Source organism: Otolemur garnettii, unplaced genomic scaffold, assembly GCF_000181295.1.
Source record: "Otolemur garnettii isolate 467f Iridium unplaced genomic scaffold, OtoGar3 scaffold00131, whole genome shotgun sequence".
NCBI classification, from domain to species: Eukaryota; Metazoa; Chordata; class Mammalia; order Primates; family Galagidae; genus Otolemur; species Otolemur garnettii.
This window is the reverse complement of record NW_003852526.1, coordinates 4,514,793-4,529,360: the sequence shown is the minus strand read 5'-3', so window position 1 is coordinate 4,529,360 and position 14,568 is coordinate 4,514,793.

Sequence of the window (14,568 nt, the reverse complement as noted above, 5' to 3'; positions counted from 1 at the left end):
GTGGATTTATTTCTGGGTGCCCTGTTTTACTCAACTGGTCTGTATGCCTTCAGCTTTCCTTGACTAGTTTTTCTCTCTAACAACCCTACCAATGGTAGGAGGGGCATTGCCTTGTTACTGCTAGACGCTGACACTATGGTAAGTGTGGTCTCATTAATTCTGGGTGTCCTGACTCTCCACTAGGCTTCCTCTAATAGCGGCTCTCCAAGTGGTGAGGGAAAGAGGTACCTCCTCAGGTCTGGGTGAGATGCAGAGGTTCAGGGTTCCCTCATGATCTCCTCTGACACCACAGTGGAATAGATGGTGGCATCTCATTACCAGCTTAGGTGTTTGGGGATTAAAAATCCCTGCCTCTCAATTTGACCTTTGACACCACTATGATGGGGACTTTGAGATGCTTCATTACATCTTAGTGAATGTGGAAGTCTAGGCTCCCACACTGACCTTTCTCTGCATGGGTGGTAGTGGCACCACAGTTTTCTCCAAAGTTAGGTGTTTGAAGTACAGAGGCTATTTTCTAAAACTTTCCTATCTTGCTAGGGTTCCCCTTTCCTGATCCTTTGAAAAAGGCTTTTTTGTCTGTGCTCATTGGTGTTTTCAGGTTGTTAGCTTCTTCAATTCTAAGTATAGGATATGTGATATGAAAAGAGAACCCAGGGAACTTACTAGTTTGTTGTTTCCTGGGTCTCCGGGTCTCTAGTTGGTCTGCTGCTTCCCTCTACCTTTCAAGTCTTCTTATATATAAATGTCCAGAGTTTTGGTTGTCTTTAGAAGACTAGGGAAAAATACTTCTACTCAGTCTTCCAAAAAGCACAAGTCAGTCAATTTTTTTGATCATTGTGTTTTTATTCAACATATGTTCTCTTCTGGAGTTCAGTCAATGAGAGTCTAAATAACTAAGAAGTGAACATGGACACACTCAAAATATATATCCAAATGCTTTTAATCTTCATCGTTGCCTCCTCTGTGGTTCAAATCACCACCATCTCTCATCTGAATTAACTGAATATTCTCCTAATTGCTTCCCCCTAGCCCCTACTATCTATATTCATTATAAAGCCAGAGGGGTTCTATTAAATCATTAGTCTTGTCACTGTTGAGAATCTTCTAAGTGCTCCCCACCATTCTCAGAGAAATCCATACACTGATTTATCAGGCCCTACAAATTCTGTACCTACCCATACCTCTTTTGAGTTACTTCCTTCCTTCTCTTCTCTTTGCTCACTTTGATGCAACCCTGGTGTTCCTCTCCCATTTGGGGGCATGTCCCCACAACAGGACCATTGCACTTGTTCTTTCTTTTCTCTGGAATACTTCCATACCCAACAGCCCCACGGACACCTCCTTTACCTCCTGCAGATCTTTGCTCAAAAGTTATTTTCCCAGGCCTTTCCTAACTACCATTTTTAACACTGCAACCACCTTGTACTTTCTCTACCCTCCATGCTCTTCTTCTGCTTTATTTTCTTCATAGGAATTTCTCCTTCTAACATACTATGCAATTTACTAACTTATTTTATTTGTTTTCTGCTTCTTTCCAATAAAATACAAGTCCATGCCAGGCATGGTATATTGTACACATTAAGAACAGTTCCTGACATACAGTACCTTCCAGGCTTCACTAAGGCAGAAACATTTTATGACATAGCAAAAGATCTCGTGGCCCACCTGACAGCAGCTCTGATGACACAAGAGGAACACCACTGGGTGCTCCTTTAGAAGCATTTATACACAGACCCTTGTTTTAATGTTACGCTGGATTTCTTAGATGTCCTTTCTCGCTCTGCTTTCCCAATTCAGATCTACTACCAACTATATGTATTTCTCAATAATCTCCAAATTAAAAAGAAAATTGAAACTGAATTCAATTCAGTAAATTGCCATCAGGGGTTGGCTTAACAAATGCCTTGTAACAGATCACATTATAAGCCAGTGGCCATGGAGTCCCCTTGGTTCAGTAACAGGTCAAGTGTTATAAAATATGGGCCATTCTTGCTGGACAAGTTGCCTAGGGTAATCCTCTCAATACCAGCAGGTCAACAAGACAGAGCCCCCAGTGTCATAGATTCTTCTCCAATATTCTAGACAGTTCTGTAGATTTGTAAAATGTGTTATAGTTTTAAAAGTAAAATCCTCAAATCCTTCTTTTAGGTATCACATCTGTATCCAAGCTACTCAGATCACATCTTAGAAAATAAACACAAAATAATGGCAAAATATTTACCCCAAAGGATCCCTGATCCTTTAGACATTATGACCAAAAAGGGACTTAATTCCTTGAAGAATTTAAGAATATGCAATAATCAGCAACTTGTTTGATTTAACTTAACTTTTATATTTGAAATGAAATGGACTTTCAATATGAAACAAGCAGAAGGGCTTTCCTCTTGGGTTTAAAGTTTTGTCAGAAAAGTAACAAAGCCCTTTACTTTGAAGCATATCCTAGAGGGACACCACAGGACCCTTGAGAGTTCTTGGGGGATAGAGAGATTTTGTGTCTCAGATATTATGGCTCCACTACAGTGCTTTTCTGAGCTCTCTTGAAAGTGAACAAAAACAAAGAAAAATTTTATAACCAACTGCTGCCTAGCATGACAGGTAAGGGATATCAGTTCAGAATTGTATAGATTTTGGATTTTTGGTAGGAATGCTTTTCCTGGACCTGTTCTGAAACAAAACAAAACTGTTTTCTACACACATAATTAGGCTCATTATATAATATCATTTTTATATAATGTGATAAATACACTATAAGGAATTATTCAGTGGTAAGCACCTTTCAAAATACAATAAAAAGATGAAAGAAATATTAGTAAACATATTCCCTAGAAAATTTCTGTTACATCCAATAGCTGTTTGTTATTATGTTGTTTGGTGGGCTTTTCTTCCCCCGTCTGGAGATGAAAGGAAAAAGCTATTACGAATAAGATATGATAAAATTACTAAAGCCCAAAGATCAGTGGAATAATTTACAGTGAATATATTTAATTTTGGAGAAATGGGATCAACTTCAAATTTCAGCAGGGATTTTCACTTTCTTTAGAATTCTTTCCATTTTCTTACTGAGTTGGAGGCATTGATCATTGAGCAAATATTTATGTACCTTTCATTGAACACCTCCAATGCTAAAGAGTTTGCCTTTTATTGGTGACACATAAGCTTATGATATTAAGCAAAATACACATATAGGCTCTGCACCTGTAGTGCAGTGGTTATGGCACTGGCCACATACACCCAGGCTGGTGGGTTTGAACCCATCCTGGGACAGCTAAGCAACAATGACAACTGCAACAGAAAAATAGCTGGGTGTTGTGGTAGGTACCTGTAGTCCCAGCTCCTTGGGAGGCTGAGGCAAGAGAATCACTTAAGCCCAAGAGTTTGAGGTTGCTGTGAGCTGTGATGCCACCACACTCTACTGAGGGCAGCAGAGTGAGACTGTCTTAAAAAAAAAAAATACACATATAAATAGCTAAGCTTTTCTGTTCTTCTACCTTATGGAACATTCTTTTATAATTGAGTGAGCTTTTAGTTTTCCTGATTAGAGTATGACATTACCCAAATTAAAAGGAGGTAGATTAAATAGTAGCATGTCTGAATTATCTGCTGATTAGAAGAGAATGACAGGCGATTACCCATGCTTTTTTCATCTTCATTTGCCCAATTATCTTTACTTGTTAAATTATCTTAGATAGAAAATGAGGCCAAATAAAAATTTCAAGATAAATTTGTAACATTTTAGTGCCACTGACATTGATAAACAGTAGCCAAGTAAAATAATCAGGACACAATGTTAACATTTAAGAAGTCAATTTTATTATGTTGTTCTAATAATATTTAGTATACTTACTGTCAGAGCCATATGAGCCATGGTGAATCTGGAGTGATCATTAAACAAAAATCTTAAGAGGGAAAATTGGACTTTTCGTCTTTCTCTCTGGCTCTAACACCATGTCAGGGCTATAAAGTCCTGAGAAATAAAACATATACTAACTCAGAAGCCAGTGTAAGAGAAGGATGCAAGTCTGCCAACTTCTGCTATTATAGGACCAGAGGTCTTTTTGACTTCATTCAGTAATACACGGTCGATGGGTCTGATTGAATCTTCAGCTTCTTGAGAGCAGAAACAATGATTCATTCCTCTTTATAACCCCATGTCTAGAACCATGCCTGCCACACTGTAGGCAAACAATTAAATTTGGCAAAAGCAAATGCATATAGGATTGAACTACCTTTCTCATTCTATATGATTGTAGACTTCTTCTCAGATATCTTCCCTACATCCAGAATAGTTAACTTTATATAAAACAGTCTAGTACAAAACCAGAGGCTGGAAAGCAGGGCAGTGGTAAGAAAGCATATGGTATGATTTATTTCTGCCAGAGAAGCCCTGTTCATTGGGGAGAGTGTTTCCAAGTGGACTAGATGGTCTGAGTCTTTCAGGCAGTAACAGGTAACAACGATATGATCCTGCATAAAATACCAAGCTCTCAAGTTTCTTATTTATACTCTTTAAAGGTACACTGGCCTCAAAAAAGATAATGTGAAATCAAACAACTATTGAAAATGTTAATTTGCCATTGTAGTACAGTAGCTATGAGTTATTCCACAGCACTTCACTACATGAAATTTTACATTGCTTTATGTGTGTAAATCAAATTAATCCGGTGTCCTGCCTTCATTTGTCAAAGTTACATGAGATTCTATTATGACTGTGTTTTAGGAAGCCCCTCCACCTCATTAGAGATAGTCTTTCATGTTGCCCAGAAAATGAGATCCCCATCACCATCTTTGCTCCTGCTGCTGCACATGGCTATTGACTCAAAGAGTCCTACAGAGGCTGTAGTATTTGTGTTCAAAAGCCTGCCTGCATGAATGTTTCACAGCTAACACCCAATTTGGAGCACTAAGTGTGAGTGGGGCTCACATAACTGCCCCTTGAAGACACTCTCTAAACATTCATTATCTCCCCATGCTGGCAGAAGCTAGCGCTGGAGCTCGCTGGAGCTCTGTCAAGATTTGCCTCTTCATCTCCAAGCGTTAACTTCTCGCCCTTTGCCCACCTATAATTCAGCTCCTAAAGAAACAAATGCGGACAGTAAAATGTCCTGGAATAGGGACTTTACATTTTCATTTTAAGGACAAATACTGTAAGCCCTTGAGACAACGGAACTCAGACTGCCTTCGTGGGATAAGGAGGTAAAACATACTTCCAATCCTACCATCGCAGCAACAGCCTAACACTAACATTTTAATGAATTATGTAGGCTCACAGGTACTGTTAGATGGAAATTGTTTCTTGGTTGGCTGTCATCATGGAAGTCCTAAGGTCCAGCCACAAGGGAGACTCTCAAGGTCACATGATCTTCCTTGTAAATTCAGTATGACTCAGCCTAGCCATGATCTGTGTAGATTCAGGGTTTGGATGCTGAATGATAATAACAAAAGTCAACAGGATTCTTAATAACAAAAAGGGGAAGTAAATCAGATGTTTGTTTGAACCTGACCAGCAAATTCTCCCACTGTATACAATCCACACAGGAGGCCAGATGATGTTACTTGATGAGCGTGAAGTCGGATCAAAGTGAGGCCGCTGTATTTCTTGGCATCAGTTTTAGTAACAGGGAAATGGCAATCCCCAAACCTGGACCTGGATCAGGAAATTGTCTCTAAAATGGTTTTGATGACCTCTCTCCATAATTTTTCCCTTTTTTTATCTAGGCTTTAGTGCTAACCTACCTCTGTCTCCCTTTTGACCAACACTCTGTATATTATATATGTTAGTACTTTCACTCTAGTTAGTAAATTTGCCCTAACCTGTGAGTCATCTGTTACATATACCATGAAAACTTTTATACATTCAAGAAAATATTAAAATCAGTACAATGATCACCTGTCTGCCACTTAGCTTAAGAAATAAAAACAAACCAATATAATCAAAGCCCCTGCAGTCTTCTGTACAAGGTCTCTGAATGCGTTCCCCTCCTCTCCTTCCCTCCCTCTCTCCCAAAGATAAACATTATCCAGAATCTAATGTTATCATTTTTCTTTTATTTCTGTGTATTTTACTACTTAGGTATGTTTTCCTATGTAATAACACAGTTTCCTACATTTTTAAATGTTATATAATCATATATACTTCTTACAGCTTTTTTCTCAATATCATATTTGTGATATGTGTCCATATCAGTAAGTGTAGCTCTGGTTTATTCATTTTTATTGCTGTGTAATATTCCAATATAGGAATAACTTACTTGTATTTTCAAAGAAAAACTGTGCCAAACACTTCTAAAAGGTGACAAGATAGATTTTATTCAGGCTGCTGCAGTGGGGAAGAGAGACTCTAGTATAAAGCAAGCTCAACTCCAACTGAAACAAAGGTGGCTGAGGTTTTTAAGGGAGGAACAGATAGGGTACAATAAGGAGCTGTGGAAGAGTGAAAAGGGGAACAATAAAAAGGCTTAGGGGGCTATGCAGAAATGGAATGAAAACTGTAACAGAGGAGTTAGGTGAAGGATTGCTGAAAGGGGGTTGGCAAGATGGGTCAGACAGTGTACATTTTGCTGTTTGGCAGCATTTCATTTTCTTAAGCAAAGACTCAACATGAGACTGAGGTCACCTGTAGGGACGTAGCCTAGGCAAGTGAAAGCCAGGCTGAAGTCGGTGGAAACCTTCAGTCTAGCAAGTACTTTGTGCTGCCTGGGAGGTCACCTCATTTACTATTGTAGGACATTTGGGCTGTTTCCAACATGCATGTATTTCCCCTTTTGAACACTGCTGCTGTGAACATTCTTGCATAAGTGTTCTTGTTTACTTACGTTTGGGATTTTAGGAGTGATATTGCTTTGTGAAAATATATGCATACCCCTTCCACAGACACCTTCATTTGGACATTGTCAAATATTCTCCAAAGTGTTAGTAACAAAGTATAAATCCACCAGCAGCATACACACACCAACTGTTCCACGTTCCAGCCAAAATGGATCAGGTCGGGTATTAACCTTTTTGGCTCTTCCCAATCTGAAGGTTATGAAACATACCTTATTTTAACTTACTTTCTCTGATTATTAGTGAGGTTAGTTGTCTTTGCATATGGCCATTAAGGTTTATATATTTATGAATAACCTGTCCATACTTTTTGTACATCCTTTTAGCATATGGTTTGCCTATTCCTTACTGATGTTTAAAAATTCTTTAGATATCCCCAATCTAATCTTTTATTAGTTATATGAATTTCAAATATCTTTTCCTTGTCTGTAACTTGTATCTTAATTTTTTAATGGCATTATATGTCTTGATAAATAGAAAGTTTATTATGTGTTTTGGCCATAATGTCTTTTTTGCTTATTTTCTTCCTAGGCTATTTGTCTCTTCCTTATTAATTAAACTAAGTTATATAAGTATTTTGGATCCTTTTTACAGTTTATGACTTGTCTTTTCACTTTATTTATCTTTTCTTTGAAAAGATGCATTCTAAATTTTACTGGGTTTATCAAGCTTTTCTTTTATGGTTTATAATTTTTGTGCCTTGTATACAAAAGTCCTCTTATATCCCAATGACAGAGACATTCTTCCATATTTTCTTCCAAAAGTTGTAAATTGTCTTTCACAACTACAACCTTAATCCATTTGAAACTAATTTTTATATTTGATGGAAAGAGAAAATTATGTTTTATGCGGGTTTTTTTTGTATGGGTAAGCAATTGTGCCAATGCAACTTATTTAACGGGCATAATGTTCCCACTGATCTGCGTTGCTACTCCACTGGCCCTGCAGTGCCAGCTCTGATGTTCTCCGGGCTCTCTTTGTTCTCTGCTGTTGGTCTATTTATGTCACTGCACCAACATATTGCAACCAATTTATTATGTCCTAATAAATCTAAAGTTGAGAAGGGCTGGTCTTTCAACTTTACTCTTCTTCAAGAGTTATTTTGACTGTTCTATTTATTTTTTCTTTCTTTCTTTTTTTTTTTTAGAGACAGAGTCTCACTTTATTGCCCTCTTTAGCGTGCGGTGGCATCACAGCTCACAGCAACCTCCAACTCCTGGGCTTAGGCAATTCTCTTGTCTCAGCTTCCCAAGTAGCTGGGACTACAGGCACCTGCCACAACCTCCAGCTATTTTTTGTTGCGGTTTGGCTGGGGTTGGGTTCAAACCTGCCACCCTCACTATATGTGGCCAGCACCCTACCCACTGAGCCACAGGCACTGCCAGACTATTCTAAACCCACTATACTTCTATATGAATTTTAGAATCAGCCTTTCACTTTTCATAAAAAAGCCTGTTGGTATTTAGATTGGCATTACATTGAGTCTATAAATAAGTTTGGGAAGAAACAATATCTGTACAACATTAAGTTTTGTTATCCACAAAACATATATTTTTCTCTATTTCCTTATATCAACTTTAATGTTTTTCAATACGGATTAGCACATCTTTACTAGATTTACATCAAGGCACTACTTATTTATTTACAAATGGTAACCATTTTGTACCATACCATAATTTGTAGTCTCTTACTATTGTGAAAAATGCAATCACCTTTTGCATATTGATTTTTATGTGTGGCATCCTTGTAGACTGTTTAATATTTCTATGGGATTTTTCAAGTAAATTATATTATGCAGGTATAGTTTTTTTCTTCAAAAATTTTTTTCTTATAGTGTGATAGGGAACCCACAGAAGCATGTTGAATGGAAGCGATGATTATGGGTATCCTTCCCTTATGCTTCATTTTAATGTTTATGTTTTTAATGTTTCATATGAATGATGTATGATGTTTGTAGAAGGTTTTTTTTGATAGTTTTTTGATCTGCTAAGAAAAGTCTCCTTTAGACTCAGTTTCATGGAAGGTTCTCATGTTTGGTTATTTGTATTTTAATGAATAAATGTTGCCTTTTTTGATTGCATTTTTTCATCTATTGAGATTGTTAATGTAATCAAGTGATGGATGCCTCTGAAATGCAAATTTGTCAAGATGTTTTTAACAAATTTCAGCACTGGTTTTGCTAATGTGTTAAAAATTTTTTATACCTATATTCTTGAGTGAGTTTGAGTGTATTTTTATTTTTACACCATTATTGCCATCTGTTTTTGTTATCAAGATTATTGTAACCTCATAAGTGAATAGAAGAAAATTTTCTTTATCTCTTCTCTGGTTGAGAAATCAAGTCCCAACAATCTCCATATCTACCTATCCCACTGGGTTTCTTAGTGTACTAATTTTCTTTATACAAATAAAGCAATTGCAAATATATGTATATTCTTATTTCTCTACCCTTGCCATTTTTGCACAAAGGGTAGCATACATTTTACACTGTTCTACATCATGTTTTTGTTAAATTTTTAACATATGTCCTAGAGACATTTCTCCATCAATGTGTGGAGTATATTCTCATTTCTCTTTATAGTTTCATAGTATTCCATGTAGTAGCTGGAGCAGAATTCATTTAACCAGATTCCAAATGTTTTCCAACTTTTGCTATTGCAAGTAATGCTGCAAAATATACTCTGTAAAAATATCATTTCATATATATGCTGATGTATCTATAGAATGGATTCTTAAAAATGGCAGTGCTATATCAAAGAGTTAAATGAATTTATAATTTTATAAATATACCAAATTGTTCTTTATGGTATCTTTACCAGCAATAAGGAGTACTGTTTTCTGTAGCAAGATTTTAAACAATTGAGTCTATTTCTGTTAAACAACAGTTGCATACCAATGGAGGGGTCAAGGACTGACCCAGTGGTGTTTTTCTTTTTGTTTGTTTTGTTGTCCTGCATAAGTAAAGATGTAAACACTCCCCCTCCTTCTTTATTGGGTTGTGACTGGGTTTAATGGCTATAAACCTTTTCATTTTTCTATTTATTCTTAAGTTAGTTTTGCTAATTTATATTTTCCTAGAAATGTATCTAATTCATCTAATTGTTCAGACATTTTTGCATAGAGTTGTCAATAATCTTATTTTGTTTCTTAATTTCTGGGGATGACATGGCCCCATTTCTCATCCTTAATATTGCTTGCTGTGGCTTCTCTCTTCTTGATCTATTTATCTAGATAGGAATTCTCAGTCTTGGCATTTCGGACCAGAGGGTTGTTGTAGGGGCTGTCCTATGCGTTGTAGGATGCCTTGCAGTATTCCCAGCTTCTGCCCACTAGATACCTCTAGCACTCCCCTCCACAAGATGTGACTCAGACATTGCTAAATATTTCCTGAAAAAGAGGCTCAAGGTATTGTGACTGGGGGCAAAACTGGCCTCAGTTGCAAACTACTATTGTAGAAACTTGGCAGTATCATCAGTATTTTCAAAGAATTAACTTTAGCTAATTTTTTCTATTTAATTAATTGTTGCTCTTTTTCTTTTTTCTTTTTTTCTTTTGGCCTATTGATGATCACTTTCTAACTTTTTATGATTGATATTCAGTCCATCAGTTTTCATCCTTTTCTTTTTTTCTTTGAGACAGAATCTCACTATGCTGCCTTCACTAGAGTGTTGTGGTGTCATAGCTCACAGAAAGCTCAAACTCTTGGGCTCAAGCAATTCTCTTGCTTCAGCCTCCCAAGTAGCTGGACTACAGGCATCCACCACAACACCTGGCTATTTTTGATTGCGGTTGTCATTGTTGTTTGCTGGGCTGAGCTCGAACCCTCCAGCTTTGGTGTATGTGGCTGGTGCCCTACTCACTGAGCTATGGGCACCAAGCCCAGTTTTCATCCTTTTCTAACATAAGCTATCTTTCTCTAAGTATCACTTAACCATAATCTACAAGTATTTGGTTTGGTAGTTTGGTTTTAACTTTAATTTTTTCTTTCTTTATTTAGAAATGTTTTTAAAATCTCCACATTTATGTTTTTAAAATCTCTACATTTTTTTTTTTACTTACCTTTTAAAAGTTTCTAATTTAATTATTAAGCAGCATATCTGCTGTGTCACTGCTATAATACCCTTACACTGCTTAGGTCCCTCCTTGATTTCCTTTCCTTATTTCAGAAAGACCTGAGTTTCCACGAGGCAAATGGCTGAATGAGGGTAGAGTAGGTGCATAAGCAAAACCAGAGACTGCTAATTATAGCACTTTAAAATCTGCAAAATGCCTAAACATTGTACCTGTTTCCCTGAAAATAAGACGCTCTCTTATATTTATTTTTAGGGCTTATTTTCAGGGGATGTCTTATTTTTATTAATTTATAATACAACAATCTACATTTATTCAAATATAGTTAAATCATCTTCTTCTGGAACCTGACAGGGGGAGCCAACCTTGTTGGTGGGGCTGGCGCTAGTCATGCATGAACTCCTTTCCCCTAGCCATTTGCACGTGTGCAATAGGATGCCTGCAACTGTGGTTACCACACGTGCACACGTGCACCCACACAAGTGCAAAGGGCTCAGAGAAAGGAGCTGTGGTAGATAAAAGGTATTCCAGTCGTCCTTACTGCTCAGCACTGAAATGCATGGCGTGGTTATGCAGCATATTGGGGTAGGGCTTATATTCAACAAATGCATAGAAATCCTGCTAGAGCTTATTTTTGGGGTAGGTCTTATTTTCAGGGAAACATGGTATTACTTCTTTGCTCCTCATAACAGCTCTACAAGATAGATTTAAACAGATATTATTCCTTATAAATTAGCTAAGCTCTCAATATCTTTGTTAAAACAAGAAACATTGCAGCATAGGCTTTAACTTTTTCTATCATGCCTATCAGAGAAGAAGAAAATTCTAGTGGTTCTTTTCTGGTATAATTTATATATCGTATACGTATTTCTATTGTTTAAACACCCTCACCAGGTACAGTGGCTCATACTTGTAATCCTAGCACTTTGGGAGGCTGGGCGGGAGGATCCCTTGATGCTAGGAATTCCAGACCACAGCAGCAATATAGTGAGACACCTGTCACTACATAAAATAAAATTAACCAAGCATGATGGCTTGTGCCTATAGTTCCAACTACTGGGGAGACTAAGGCAAGAGACTTACTTGAGCCCAGGAGTTTGAGGTTGTAGAGAGCTATGATCACATCACTACACTCTAGCCTAGACAAAAGGATGAGACCCTATCTCAAAGGAAAAAAAAAAAATCCTGAGTTGCCAATTACAGTAATATTATCAGATCAAGTATATTAACCAAATAGTATTGCAATTTCCTTTTGTTATTGTCATAGAGCATGACAAGAACTTTTAAAGTCTTCAAAGTCTTAGAAGAATCTTTTCTTCTAACAATAATTCCAAGGACAAATTTACATTAACAGGGAGAACAGAATAAGTTGGTAACAGCTATGAATATGCACACAAGTCTCCTTGTTGCACAGAAACAAGATTGATATTCTTGTGAATGTTCTCAGTTTAATACCTTATCAAACCAGCGAATATGAATTTGTTTTATGATGCAGAAAGGTCTCTCTATCTTGTAACTTCAGAAAATGGGGGACATCTCTTCATCTCTTTTAGACTCTTTTTGTTAATTGTGAAAACTTGCATTTTTTTAAGGCAAGGCTTGCAACACTATTACTTAGCATATGAAGTGAAAAGCAGGCCTTACAACCTCATTTTCATTTGCAGATATGGAGTAAGAGATGAATAGGATTTTACTTATTAACAATGAAAGGAGCATATAATATTAATCTTCCACGTTCTGATTTTGCAAATGAGCAATGTGCTATTGTCACAAGAGTAGCACAAAAGATGTCAACAAGCACAGATAAAAGTAGTTCTTTAAGGTAATCAAAGGTTTAGAAACTCAGAGAATAGGGGGCACTGAAATACTCCTGGCCACAGGAGTAAGTTTCTCTGCTCTCCCAGGTCTCCTACAAGAGGCTGCAGCTCCTGCATCCTAATTAGGAGACTAAAATAATGACTATTTACTTCTCCATTCTTTTTCTTTAACCTATACTCAGAATTGAACTCTGCAGGCCATTTTATTCATATCTTTGCTGGAACCTTGTCTTCCAGTACCTGCTGAGTTTGAGTAAATTAGGTCAGATTGGTATCAAGTTGGTAATCAAAAATGTAGCAAGTGTGATATTGTCTGTAACAGCTTTTTAAGACAATTTTTTCCTCCCCCCCCCTTTTTTTCCCTTTCACCCTGGCTAGAGTGTGGTGGCATCATCATAGCTCACTACAACCTCAAACTTGTGGGCTCAAATGAACCTATGGGCTCAGCCTCTCAAGTGGCTGAGACTACAAGCATGAACCATTACACTTGGGTAGTTTTTTTTTTTAATTTTTTTGTAGACACAGGTATCTCTCTATGTTGCCCAGGTTTGTCTTGAACTCTTGGCCTCAAGGGATCCTCCTGCCTGGTATCCTAAACTGCTAGGATTATAGGGATAAGCCATCACTCCTGGCCAGTCTTTAACAATTTGATAGTAAGATTTAAAGTGTAAATGAAGCATAAATAACCAAGGGATTAGTTTTTGGTTGTAAAAATAGGTTACTATTTATTTAAAATATCTGTATGTGACTTACCAAACATTATCTTCCAAGTACTCTCCTTAAGTTACAATTTTATTCTTTTTATTTATTCTGAGCTTGTGAATAGAATAACTAATAACTGTAATAATTTAGTTTTCAGTTATATATAAATATTCTGAATTTTAATGAAGGGAAAACAATTTTATGCATTTGTGAGAAATTTTAATATTCATTTTACATAATACCAGCTTTTATTTTATCTCTAAGAAAATTTTGAGTTGTTTGGAGCAGAATCAGCTAATGGAAAATACCAATAAATCTCATTTTACTAGCCCCCTTTCACCCCAAATGATACCATTTTAGCACTTCTTATTATCTCTTTAAGAGAAGTTAACTAAAAAATAAAACCAGGTTATTTGTGAGAATTCTAAACTAAAATAAAATCCCAAGGCCCTCCTCTTCCCCCCACCAACCAACGGAATGTATCCCTGCTTAGCCCAGGTGACCCCAGAAAAACCTTAAACCTAAATTTCTAGCCATGAAGGGAAGGGAGATCAGACACGCCTCATTATACTCATTATACATTATAACTCCTTTACAGAGTTTAGATACAACAATTGACCAGAATTAATATTAAAATAGAGATCATAAGAAAGATAAAGTACACTTTGTGACAATAAGATACAAAATTATTAATAGGACTTGAGGCCATGCAAGGAAATGGTTCAATCACCTGTCAGACATCAATTAGATTAACAGATCACTTACAGTTTGTCTCTGATTAACAGACTTACTTATCTTAACTTTGTTGTTGGAACAAGCCACTTCAATACCTAAGCACCAAGACAAGGTAACTTAAAGTGAAGGAGGTAGTGAGAGGAAAAAGTAGGAAAAAGAAGTGAACAAAAAGAAAAGACATATGAGGAGCAACCAAGAGAAAAATTCTGACAACATGAAAAATCAGAACAAAGCAACCCTACCCCTGCAAGGGACCATGAGGTAGCTATTGGAAAGGATGCTTCCTATAAAGAAATAATGAGGCTCGGCGCCTGTGGCTCAAGTGGCTAAGGCGCTAGCCACGTACACCCAAGGTGGCGGGTTCGAATCCATCCCCAGCCCGCCAAACAACGACGGCTGCAACCAAAAAATAGCCGGG